Here is a 13050-nt window from a genome sequence, read left to right as displayed (position 1 = left end):
CTTCTGTAGAACATTAGTGAACAACTGTATTACAATAAGACAAAGATGTGTTTATGGTAATCAAATTACATTACAGAAGGCATGCATTTTAGATTTTAATATTAATGTTTTGAAGTAGCTCCTTATCCCGGGGCAAACCTCATTGTGATTTTTCTACTTGTTGTAAGTCAAAAGTTTCAGAAGACCAACAGACATGAAAGAGCTAAACGATCTTTATATTCTCTGTTATTTCCGTTAAAAGAATTGCATAGACCATAGTCAGCTATTTCTCACAGCATTCGGCACTATCTCCACGTGCAAATGGCAAGCTTAATAGTCTGTGCAGGTTGGGGCCCAAGCTGCCACGGTTTTGATAAATTAGAGGTGGACAAATTGAGCTTGGGTAAATCAGAACCTTCATCTGCCTGAACAATTGAACACAATGTGATTGACTATTTTTAAAATTTGTCTGTGATCTACATGTGCAGAAGAGGAGATAAATGTCATAAAATTTATTTACTACTATCATTTCCTGCAAAATCTTAAACAGAATAATAAACCTTTACCCAATTAAATTTAGGTAAAGTTATGTTGGAATTCTTGAATTTAAAAACTTAAATCCAGGAGATATATACATAACATTTAACCTTTCTCCGGGAAAAAAAAAATATATATATATATATATATTGAAGGAAAAAATGAGAACTTTTTCTTAGATGAATGTTTGTAATTTTAAAATGTATTCTCCTCTAAGAAGAGAAGAATGTGGCAAACTAAGGGATTAAATTTTCCTCCTTAATCTCCCATAGAAACATCAAACTATATAATCAAACATTGGGCCATATATCAAGTAAATCTTCATTAATTCAGGAATTTTATCATTAACTTTGTACATATATAAGCTGATAAATTAAATTATCACAACTATTAAAATCATATATATGTTTCTAATTTATTTTTTACATAGGTAGTACATATAAACAGAAGAAAGATGAACTTTGAAGGACTGGACATTTTTCAGGACTTCCAATGATTAAGGTGATTTATAGTTATATAATCTTTAATAACAAAGATACTTTACCAAAAATTAAAATTATGAGACTAGACTCAGTTTGCTAAATGGGATTGACAAGAGCACCTAGTAAACCTAGGAGATGAGATTTAAATGAAATTGAGAACACTGGAAATCAATCAGCATATTTCTCTATGGTCACCCTTGTTAGAATTTTCAAGCTGGTGGTGAATGTCTATTTTGTCTTTGATATCAAAGAGATTTTTATTCTTTCATTGAAGTTTATACAAGGTAATTGCTAAACTATTTTGAAGTATAAGATTATCATTCATAATATTTAGTCCTTCTGACTCTTGGAGAAAAAAATCCTATCCTTATTTCTATAAAGATGGAGGCTGCACTTTGATTTTTTTCTACTCTACTACCTTCTTAAACCTTCTCCCTTTGATCAACACTTACAGTGTATGATAATTACAGACATTAAATTAACAGGCCAATGAAGAAATAGTATTCTTTTCCTTTAGGTAAAGGTAAAACGTTAATATGAAGACACAAGCCTCCAGCAATTAAATGTCCACTAGTTTTATGCATAAATAAGTCTTGTCATCTTGGCCTCTGTCCAGCCTTACAAAATTCCTGTAGCTTCTCTCTACTCCTTCCCTACTTCCATATCTTATACTAGTCTAAGTGAAGAACTGATATTATGCTTAAAGGATACTTTTTCATACACAAAAATATGTTTGACACCTCTCCAGCCTCACTGGAGACAGAAATGGTGTTCAGAGCAGCAATGAGAAGAATTTATGGGCTTGAAAAGTGAAGAATTCAAATAAAATTAAAGCTAGCTGCTAAGTATGCTTTATCAAGCTGCTCTGTGTCTTGAGATTTTTTCTCTGATCTCTGTATAGCTGCTTTATGTTGCTGTCTTGTTTTCAGAAAGAATTATTCCAACAATTGCTCATTGCTCAATAAGTGGCTGGCACTAACTTCAGAGAAGCCATACATAGGAAATATCTGTCATTGAGGCCAGGGTAAGTATAGCACAGAAGACACAAAATTTGCTACTGAGTATTTTTCTGTGCCAAAGTCATTACCGAATGACTGTTTCTGAATGGACTTTTGACAATCACAGGGACTTTATTTCAGAGCCAGTGAGTATGAGAGTCACTCAAAAAATCAGCACATACTATGTTTTCATCCAGTACAAGGAGTAGCAAATTCTGTATGTGTCAAGAGAAAAGAAATCTTTCATCAGCCCTGCTAAGGGCTGTGTATTTAAGAACAGTCATTTTTTTTCTTTGCTGGTAATTCATCCTGATGGCTAAAATGTGTGGTTGGATCCAGAGTCTGAATCAGTTGAAATGATTTTCTTTACAGTGGGGAAGGGGGAGGAAAAGGAAAGAGTTATCTGTATTTTCACTAGAATATATTGATTTAGCACTAGAAATAAGGAAAACAAATGTACCATATATGTGACACCAATTAAAATATTTATATAATTGTACTTAGAGAAAAGGAAAGTCATATATCAAAGTATTGCTTTTGAAAGAGAGAAAAAATGATATTGAGATTTCTTTATTGAAGTCTTGAAAAAATGTGCCTCAAGTCTACAGAAAACTCATGAGATATATAATGAAAAGCCCATTCATAATGTAGGTTGTCATTTTGTGAAGCTAACTACTACATTCACACTTCCTCAATAAATTGCCACTTTGGATGCATTTGTATTCATATGACAATTTTTCAAAAATAGAGGGAAGAAATTTGAATTACACTATATCATTTTGCTTGTAAGATATTGGTGAATTCCTTTTTGAACACCCTCATTGAGAGACACTATAGTTCATTGATTATAACATTAACTATAATTTCAGAGGTAGCTTCAAGACCTGGTTCCACAACTGTATCATTATAAGTAACAGAAAGTACAATGTAAGTTGAACAAATAAATTGAATTTATTTATTTATATAATTTTAAAAATGCTAGGGAAACCTAGATTCAGGCAGAACTAAATTCAATGATTAACTGTTATCAGTACTGAATTTCTCTCCATTTTGGGCATTATCTTCTTTATTCTTTGTCACTACTTTATTTCGTTGGTGGGAAATGGCTTTAACCTCATGATCCCTCAGATTTATTTCAGGTAGGAAAATTGGAGACTTACAAAGAGTTTAAGAAACACATGACCTGAAAACTGAGGGCCCTTATTTGAAGTGAGAGGTAAACTGATTCATAGACACAAAAATGTCCCCTCCCCACTTAATCATTACTGAATATTTATTAGGCAAGTTATTTAACCCACTCAAGCCTCAATTTCAATTGTAAATTGGAGATGAAAATATCAAGCATTTTCTAAGTTGTCCAAGGTTTAAATGCAGTTTAAAAACAGTTTCTGAATTTCTTGGCAGAGTGTGTGACAGTGAGTGGGAAACAAAACTGTTGAAAACATGCTCCAGAAAAGCTAGGAGTAAAAACACAGAGTCCAGATCTCAGGGCCTGCCTGATCACAAGGGCTGATGATCTCTCTAAGACAGAGGAACATTTCTGTGAAAGTGTGTCCCTAAGTGCATTAAGTGCATGCAATTGTTTATATTTGTCAAAGAAAATTACCCAAGTATTTATGAAAGATGAGGTATGTTAGATAAAGAGAAAGGAAAAGGAAGGTATCTAGATGCCTATTATATGAAAATTGCAGTATTTGTTTTAATGCTCCCACCACCATAGGAAAGAGGAGTGAATCAATGACAGAAATACAGCTTCATAGCTTTTTGCATCACTTTGGATATACAAAATTGGGGAAATTTTCCTTTGTCTGATTGGGGTCTTTAGCCTGATTGTTTAAAGAGTACCCACTGGATGAAAGAGAGAGAAAGTGAGAGACAAAGAGTTGCAGGAGGGGGAATGAATTGGTCAGCTTCCTATTGCAGGCCAAAGTACCCAACACCCATAACTTACAGGAGACAAATATTTAGTTCATGGTTTCAGAGGTTTAATCCATGGTTAGTTGTCTGCAAGGCAGAAACCTCATGGTGGAAAGGCATGATGGAGCAAAGGTGCTTACTTCATTGCAGCTGGGAAACAGAGCACAGAGGAAGAGCACCAACACAGCTATACCCACGAAAGTCCTGCCTCCAGCAACCCATTTCAAACTGGTCCCCATCTAAGGGCACATTGAGCTATGAACATCGGAGATTAAACTCACTGAGGATTATAGTGCCTCTGGCAGTCTCTGAACCTCTGAATCCAGTCAAGTTGAGAAACTTAACTGGGGGGGGGGAGCAAAGAAAGTAAAACAGATATATGCATTTATGCATTATGGTTTTTTTTCATACTGGCAAGAAAGTAGCTCCTAATCTTCTTGAAAATCTGCTAATCAGTTTATAAGTAATACAGATTTGTAGGAGTGCAACAAGAAATAATTGCCCAGAATAGGGGAATGACTGAATGTAGAGTACTGATACAAGAAGTTCTTTTTGCTGTAGTGCTGCAGGCCAGAACTATAGACAGATTTTCTGGAGACAAAACATAGATTAAGTCATCTCAGCACAGTTTGTCGCAGGTGCTAGATAAGATTTAATGTTTGCCCTTCTGGGTTTTGATGTTACTTTGGTCCTATTCCTTTCTATCTTCTGTTCCTTCCTTTTGGAATGGGAATATTTATCCTGTGCCATTGTATATTGCAAGTGTTTAACTTTTTTTTTTACTTTTGCAGGGGCCAACAGTTAAGAGTTTGCCTAGATTCAGATGAGACTTTGCACTTGGACTTTTTAGCAGTGCTGGCACTGTTAAGACTTTAGTGACTCTTAGGGATACATTTGTATTTTGCATAAAAAGATGTGCATACATTGTTTTGGTGGACGGAAGTGAATGTTGTGGTTTAAATAAAGGTATTCAGTAGAGCCTTGTGTGCATATAGGTGAGGCTTTTGGAAGAAGATTGGGCCATGGGCACACCATAGCTGACTTGCTGTTAGGAGCCCTGCCAGAAGAGACAGGTCATTGGGTGAATGACCTGGAAGGTCATATCTCCTTCCACAGTCCCTCCTTTCTCTCTCTGCTTTCAGGCCATCATGCATCGAGTAGCTTTTCCACTCTGATTCCTCTAAGCAGTTTTTCTTTTAGAGCCAGCCCACCATGAACTGAAAGTGAGTCAAAAATAACCTCTTTTCCTTTAAAATGAGGAAGTCAAGTATTTGTCTCAAGGATAAGAAAGTGACTAAGATACCTGCTTATGATACACCTTGAGATAACCTGAATATATATATATTTCTCAGTGTTTCTGTTCTCCCCTCAGCTTTCAGCAATTCCTGTATGTGTTAGAGGGGAGCATTTGCTCTTTTCCCACTATAGGTTACTGGGCTTATGTTGGTGCTGCAAGGATTTCAGCTCTGCAGTTCAGTTTTGACAGCTGTTGAATTACTTTACATTAACACGTTTGTATTTTAAAATACATTTTAATAGTATCAAAGTTCTTATATTTAAATTATATTTTGTGATTCACCTGAATCGTTAAAGAGTTGTTCAAAAAATGTTAAATACATAAATAGAATACATATAATTTGTGATTAGTCTGATGAATATAAATATACTAATTCCCATTCTCAGGCAGATAATTTAAATGAACCTCAATAACTGGTTTGCTCTACCATTGTGTTTTAACTGAATACATTAGAAGATGCAGAGACTTTCCAAGAAATACAAATTGATAATACCAACTACATAGTTATCTTTTGAGAACTTGAGCATTAAATATTTTACTGAGAACATGGAGTTTTTTTGATACAATTAAATTTGTCTAAAGCAGGGATTTTTGGAAACAACTCTCAGAACTGGAAAAATTCTGTTCTCTCTCTCTCTCTCTCTTTTTCTCTCATATTTATGGCATCAGAATAATGCAAGATATGACAAGGGAAAACCTAAAATGATCATCTTGGTAACTGGGACATTTCTATTTCAATGACAGCCTTATTCACAGGGGATTATATTTTAGCGTTCCAAACTCATTACTTCAAATTCAACCTCTACCAAAAAAAGCACATTTTAATATCTACACAATGCACTCTAGCTGGCAAGCTTCAAGTATAAACTGATTAGCATTCAGGCATGTTTGCTTCCCAACAAAAGCTTCTGGATAAATAAATGTGTAAATTGAACAAACTATCAGACTCTTCTCATTATTAAAGTACAGCATTTTGGCAATTTCTTTGCCAGATCCTTTGTTTTATAAAAATTGGCTTACAATTTGTGATAGATGGAGCCCACTGAATTGTTTGCTATGCTGTCAGCATGTCCCTTGTGTCTCTTGGAGACAGCTGAATCTCATTTCCCTTCCATTTTGGATTATGCATTTGAAGCACCATGTAATGGCCTTGGCTATATGAGCAATGGCAGAATGAATCCAGAACTGCTCCAACCATTGCCTTCAGTGTTAATTCACTTCGATTGCATCGACAAGGCCCAGCTGTGAGTTTGATTCTTCGTGCTCCTATGAAGTCTCGCTGTCCCACTAGAGCAAGAGAAATCAGAACTTGTATCTTAACTAAACAGATTATAATTGAAAGTGATTTAAATTATCTAATAATAGTGTGATGCTACTTTTAAATCAGCCAGAAGAAACATTTTGTATATATTAAAATCATGGCTTACTCTCAGACTATGGGAGAGTTGGGATTTGCATGATTCAAAAGTTAAAGAAATAGGAGACGGCTGAGGCAGCGGTGGCAGAAGAGGGCTGAGGGTAGTGGGATGGGGGTCCCGCCGCAGCGCTGAAACTCCGAGTGGCTGTCCACAGCGCTGCTGCACTGACAAGGCCGGGAGTAGCCTGCCTTCTGCTCTCACCACCGCGGAATAGCTGGTCCTTCCCTGGGGAGTCAGTTTCTCTCCTGTCCCTGAGCCATGCCCAGAGCAGCGGCCCTGGACAAGCCAGGTATAAATTAATTATTTGAAAGCAACTGAAAAACGGAGCCAGACATAATTCGAATGTACTCTTCATCCCCACCACCACTAGATAATGGAGGAGAGGATGATGACGGTGACGAATCTGGGGGATTTGGTGGATTTTCAGAAGTTAGCCCTGCTGGCATAGGGTTTGTCGACTTTGATACACTAGATTTTACTCATCCCAAGGAAGAATTTATACCTTCAAATCATTTTATGTCAAGTCATGATTTCTCAGAAAATGTAGATAGCCATACAAACCTTTAAGTCCATGAAAAATGGTAATGATAAGGACATTACTGCTGAACTCTCTACTCCTGTGAAAAGACAGTGTGATGTTTTACTTTCAACCAGTAGCAAAGAAATAATTTCATCTAAAACTTTAGATACTTTCATTGATGGCATGGAAAGTCCAGGAGATTTAAATAAAGTAGTAGAGCAGAAACAGAATGTTGGAACACCTCAAAGTTTTGCTCTAGGAGATTTAAAAACTGATACGAACATAGTTCATCAAAAGAGAGCTGCAATAGTGAAAAACCTCCTTGTCCAGAGGTTCTAAGAAATGGGTTTACAGGGTTGGAAACTGTAAATCCACAAGAAACAGATGATCTGGACAATGTAGCTGATTCAAAGGGACAGAAACCTCTTAGCACTCTTAGCACTGAGTATAACTTAGACTCTGCACCTCGTCCTGCTGAAGGATTTGCAGATTTTGCAACATTTTCCAAAAAGGAAAGGGTACAACTAGAAGAAATAGGCTGTGCAATTTTAAATGATAGAGATACACTAACTATTCAGGAAAACAACAAAAATTAACAGTCAATGAAGTGAATTCTATAAAAGAAGTAGTAGGCGTCACACAGAAGACGCCGAATCACCCCGCTGCAGACAGGCAGGTCTGCCCACACCCTGCCGAGGTCCCCAGTCCCGCGGAACACACGCCGAATCGGCCCGCTGCGGACGGGGGGTGGGGGTGGGGGGTGTCTGTGCATGTCCTGCCGGGGGGTCCCGAGTCACGCGGAAGAGCCGAATCAGCCCGCGGCAGACAGGCAGCCACCTGATTCCACATTACCAAGGCGCAGAGGACACCAGACCACCAGACCAAGGTACTGAGTCCCACTGCTCCTGGCCCAGAGGAAGGGGTTTCCCGGGTCACCATCCCTCCGGCTGCTCCCAGCCCACAGGAAAGGGCTTTTGGGTCACCATCCCTACCGCTGCTCAGGGCCCCTGTCCCACCTCACCCAGCTCAGAGGAGGTAATCCCTGCAGGCGCTAACAGCCCCCATGCCCCAGTCGAAATGAGAAAACACATAAATAAGTCTCAAAACCAGACTTCCAGATCACCTACAGCTACCCCAAAGGGAAATGAGATGGAACACTCTGATACTCAACCACCTGGACCCACTGAACTGGCAACCAAAGGGGATCTGGAAAAAATGAAATCAGAAATAATTTCTCAGATAACAGGAGATATTGTGCCCATAGTGCAAGACATGATTAATAAATCTAGAGAGGAGCTGAGGAACATGATGGAATCCCAACATAAGAAACAAATGGAATCCATAAAACAGATGCAAATAGATTTCCAGGAGAGGAAAAACTCCATTGAAAGTCTACACAGCACAATGAGCCAGTGTGAGGACAGAATTTCAGATATAGAAGATAAGATTGCAATTAGTGACCAGGAAAAGAAAAATTGCTTCAAAATTATAACAGAACATGAGAAATCAATCCAGCAGCTGCTAGATGATGCAAAAAAGAATAACATAAGACTGATTGGGCTCAATGAAGAAACAGGAGAGAGTGCAGATGACATAAAAAATCTCTTCACAGAAATAATGGCAGAAAACTTCCCAAGCAGGGGAAAAGAGCTTGACATACAGATAAGTGAGGCATATAGGACTCCAAATAGCCTTGATCAAAAAAAATCTACACATAGGCATATAATTGTTAAGATTCCAGAAACACAACAGAAGAACAAAGTTCTCCAAGCAGTCAGAGAAAAGAAACAAATCACATACAAAGGAAAGCCCACCAGAATCACAACAGACTTCTCAACACAAACCATCAAGCCAAGAAGAGCTTGGAGTGACATATTCCAAGCCCTAAAAGAAAACAGCCTCCAACCCAGATTGATGTACCCTGAAAAACTAGCTTTCAAAATGGATGGAGAAATAAGATACTTTCATGACAAAGAGCACCTTAGGAACTTCGTGAATACCAAACCAGCACTCCAAAGAATTTTACACAATAGCCTAGGAACAGACATTGAGGATCACAACCCCAGGAAGCAAAGCAGAATGAACCCATCTGGCATGAGAAGAAATTAAATGTAAAGGGGGAGAACCCAACAAAAAGAAAAAGTCATGGCAATGACACGTCAATACATTTCAGTTATAACCATCAATGTTAATGGTCTCAATTCACCAATCAAAAGAAATAGACTGGCAGAATGGGTCAAGAAGCAAAATCCAACAATATGCTGCATACAAGAAACACACTTCATTCAAAAGGAAACTCATAGACTGAAAGTTAAAGGGTGGAAAACAATACTACATGCGACAGGAACCCCCAAAAAAGCAGGAGTAGCTATCCTCTTGGCAGATCAAGTAGATTTCAAACCAACACTAATTAAGAGAGATGAAGAAGGACACTACATCCTTGTAAAGGGAAGAATCCAAGAGGAAGAGATGACAATCATAAATATCTATGCACCAAACACTAGTGCACCCAACTATGTAAAGCAAATACTAACGGACATGAAAAGCCACATATGCACTAATACAATTGTAGTGGGGGACCTCAACACCCCACTGTCACAAATAGATAGGTCAACTAGACTAAAAATAAGTAATGAAATACTAGAACTCAATCGAACTCTTGAACAAATGAACTTAACAGATGTTTACAGAGTCTTCCACCCCACAAAATCAGAATACACATTCTTCTCAGCTGCACATGGGTCATTCTCCAAAATAGACCACATACTCACACATAGAACATGTTTAAGTAAGTGCAAAGGAATTGAAGTTATCCCCTGTATATTATCAGACCATAGTGCAATGAAATTGGAGATCCATAGCAAAAGAAACTGGAAAAATTTCATACACATGTGGAAATTGAACAACACACTTCTGAATAACCAATGGGTCACAGAGGAAATTAAAGAAGAAATCAGACAGTTCCTTCAATTAAATGACAATGACAATACAACATATCGGAATCTATGGGACACAATGAAAGCAGTCTTACGAGGGAAATTCATAGCAGTGAATACGCATATTAGGAAAACAGAATGAGCCCAAAAGAAGTAGTAGAAGCTTGGGGTAGAAGATTTAATGATAAAGGAGATACTGGTGGAGAGGATACTTGTGTTTCAGAAATAAGCATAGTGTCTAACAGAGGTTTCAGTGTGGAAGATAAAGGCCTTCCAACACTGCAATCAAAGTTGTGGAGTTTGGTAGACTCAGCTGATGATTCAGAAGACATTAGGAGAAAACAATGTAGAACTAAGGAAGAGCTTGATTTATTTTCTGCTAAATGTGCTGACCTATGCATGGATTCTATTAAAACTTCTGATGCTGATGAAAATGGTTCTTCCAAAGAAGAAAGAAAGTTTACTAACTCCCAAAACCTAAGCATTGATCCCACAGAAGAAAATGTTTTGGGTGATTCTATAAGTGTAAAAAATGGTGAAAGTGGTTATGACTTTGTAACTTGCAACAATACCAATGAGGATGATTTTGGTGACTTTGGCACAACCAGTGGCACCACTCCACCCCTCATTACTGGTACTCGAGAGTCAAGGAGTGATGTCACTTTTGAAGGGTCTTTAGAACACTTTCCACATTTCAATGAACCAGGTGATGACTTTGGAGAATTTGGGGATACAAATGCTACTTCTTGCCAAGAGGAAATGGTATTTAGTGAGTCAGACCTAAAACATACTTCTGATAGTTTATCAGGGGAATGTCAGAGGGCAAGAAATTTGAGTGAAACTTGCACTGAACCTGTCTCAAAACTGAAAAATGGGCAAGACAGTGAGTTTGGAGATTTTGATTCTGTGCCAAATATTCAAGATAACTGCAATGCTTTTCAAGACTCTGATGATTTTGCCGACTTCAGTTCAGCTGGTCCTAGCCAAGTTGTAGATTGGAATGCTTTTGAGGATGAACAAAAAGATGGTTGTTCTTGGGCTGCTTTTGGAGACCAACAGGCTGCTGAAACGCATCATCGAAAGGAAGTCTGGCAGTCACATAGGAGAGATGAAAATATTGAGACTCTGGAAACCCCCAAGATGCATAGTGTCCCTTTAGCAACTTCCAGAGGAACAGTTGCTATTGGTCATTTACAGGAATCAGCCACTTCAGTTCAGAGAGCTTTACTAAACCGCCTGGAGCGAATTTTCAAATGATGTTTTCCTTCTATATCTGTCCCTGATGCTGAAGAGGAAGTTACTTTCCTGAAGCTCTTGCTGGAGACAAGCACCTTGCCAATAAAAACAAGAGAGGCCTTAGCTGAAAGTAGGGAACAGCTGGATGTGTGGACCAAACTACAGGACATCCATGATGCATATGGCTTGAGGTACCAGTGGGGTGGCTCCTATAGCAACAAGAAGCTTTTGTGTTCCTTAGGAATAGACACTCGAAACGTTCTCTTCATGGGCAATAAAAAGCAGCCTGTTATAGTCCCCATGTATGCAGCAGGATTGGGTATGTTAAAGCCCACCAAGGAACCACTGAAACCACTCTCTGCTGCAGAAAAAATTGCTTCCATTGGTCAGACAGTCACCATGATAGCAGAGATAAACACATGCACATCTAATCAATTCTACTGCCCGTCCAATTTGACTGGGGTAGCAGTGGCCTTACTAATCCTTTAGAAGCTAGTGGAGGTTTCACTCTTCTGAACCTTGATTTCTTTGGGCCCGTGGATGACAGTAGCTCTAGCAGCAGCACCACAGTCCCAGGTGTGGATCCAGAATTGTCTGAGTTAACAACCTCTAAGCTGGTAATCTCTACCTCAAGCCTCAAAGTGACTGATGCATTTGCGAGACTCATGTCCACAGAAGAGAAGATGAGCACATCTACCAGGAAACCGAAAAGAGAAGAACACTTGAGTGAAGAATCTATCAAGGTGACCGCCAGCCTTTCTGACTTGACATTCATGCATGCCAAGGTGTTGATGCTTCCAGCCACATTAACACCTTCCACAAGCTCCCAAGGACAAGCAGACTGATAACTGCTGTGAACAGGATGGTTGCAAAGCTTTTCCTCTCCTCCATCTCTTCCCTACCATCAAAAGCATATCTGCCCTTAATTAAAAAAAAAATCAAGTTCAGCTGATTTGTTGGTAAGCCGCAGTAGAAGGGTATACAGAGTAATGTATATTTATTTACATACCGAAGTCCTAAAATTATATTAGAAAAAAATGTAAATAATTGGGGGTGAACATTTTTGAAGATTTATTCTTTTTGTGTTGCTGGGGTGTATACATTTATGTCTTTGTGAAATACATTGGTGGTGTCCTTCTTATAAAACTTTTGAAATAAAAATTTTTTTTTAAAGTTAATGAAATAAAACTAGGATGAACCAAAAAGGATTCTCTTTGGCAGATATTTAAACATCCAGTGTTAAATCCTTATAAAAACCTTATCATTCAATTACCATGAAGTTCATTTTTAGCTTAACTCATCCTGTTGAACATATGTGGAGATCATATTGATGGGCACCAGAAGTTCCTGAGAAAATTGCTGAAGATACACTTTTCTGGTTTGGATGAATAAAATTCATCAGGATAAAACTATTTTTATCACTTTGGGAGAACTGTAATGGCTTTGTAATATGTTGCTTAGCCAGGTTGAGGTACAATACCCATAATTCCTTTGTGGATGTTTCTAAGTAGGGTGAGCTTCAGGGTTATTCTTGCAAGATTTAAAAGATATAAAGAAATGGATGTTGTGTAGTTGACCCACATTGTTGCTGATCAGCTGACTCATTTCAATGGTGTGAAGCAGCATCTGAATCTGGAGTTGCTTTACCTTCTCAGGCTTCATCTCCAATTTTTCTGACTCAGTGACCAAGTGTGTGCTTAGTTCTGAGATAAAGGGTACTGCAGGATAGT

The 13050-nt window shown here is 38.2% G+C and overlaps 1 pseudogene; it reads left to right on the top strand.

Annotated features, from left to right (window-relative positions):
• The first annotated feature begins 6383 nt into the window (after window positions 1–6383).
• On the top strand, window positions 6384–12235 carry LOC101708803 (aftiphilin-like; annotated as a pseudogene).
• The last annotated feature ends 815 nt before the right edge of the window (window positions 12236–13050 follow it).

This window comes from Heterocephalus glaber, unplaced genomic scaffold (assembly GCF_053883595.1).
Source record: "Heterocephalus glaber isolate CG9 unplaced genomic scaffold, H.glaber_assembly_v1.0 deba00001463, whole genome shotgun sequence".
NCBI lineage: Eukaryota > Metazoa > Chordata > Mammalia > Rodentia > Bathyergidae > Heterocephalus > Heterocephalus glaber.
This window is presented reverse-complemented; position numbering and strand designations above follow the sequence as displayed.